The sequence below is a fragment of the Lathyrus oleraceus genome, chromosome 5, assembly GCF_024323335.1.
Source record: "Lathyrus oleraceus cultivar Zhongwan6 chromosome 5, CAAS_Psat_ZW6_1.0, whole genome shotgun sequence".
NCBI classification, from domain to species: domain Eukaryota; kingdom Viridiplantae; phylum Streptophyta; class Magnoliopsida; order Fabales; family Fabaceae; genus Lathyrus; species Lathyrus oleraceus.
The window spans coordinates 409,097,818-409,098,354 of NC_066583.1; the positions used below are offsets into that span (position 1 = coordinate 409,097,818).

The 537-nt window shown below is 42.3% G+C and overlaps 1 non-coding gene across 1 annotated transcript; it reads left to right on the forward strand.

Annotated features, from left to right (window-relative positions):
- Positions 1-200: 200 nt before the first annotated feature.
- Positions 201-307, forward strand: LOC127088361 (small nucleolar RNA R71). The gene has a single exon (XR_007790199.1). It is a non-coding gene; the product is annotated as a small nucleolar RNA R71 (small nucleolar RNA).
- Positions 308-537: the final 230 nt, after the last annotated feature.

Sequence of the window (537 nt, forward strand, 5' to 3'; positions counted from 1 at the left end):
ACTCCTCCTTGGGCTTCCTTCTTCTCAACTGTCGCTCGTTCAACTCCCCATGATTGATGGTTTTGAGCCATATCTTTGATGAGGGCACTAGCTTCAAGATAAGGTTTGTTCATCAGTGCACCGCCTGCGGTAGCGTCGATGGTCATCTTAGTGTTAGAGTGAAGTCCATTATAGAAGGTCTGATGATTAACCAATTTTCTAAACCATGATGTGGGCATGCTCTTAACAACTCTTTATACCTCTCCCAAGCTTCGAACAACAATTCTCCTTGGTTCTGGGTAAATCTGGTTATATGGTTTCGAAGAACGGTGGTCTTACTAGGGGGAAAATATCTAGCAAGGAATACTTTTCTAAGATTGTCCCAAGTTGTAATGGAATTGGGTGGAAGGGAATCTAACCATGATAGGGATTTATCTCTGAGGGAGAAGGGGAATAATCTTAAATGGATTGCCTCAGGAGAAGCTCCATTGGTTTTAAAAGTGTCTTCTAATTGGAGAAAGATTTTTAAATGTTGGTTCGGGTTCTCAGTAGCGAGCC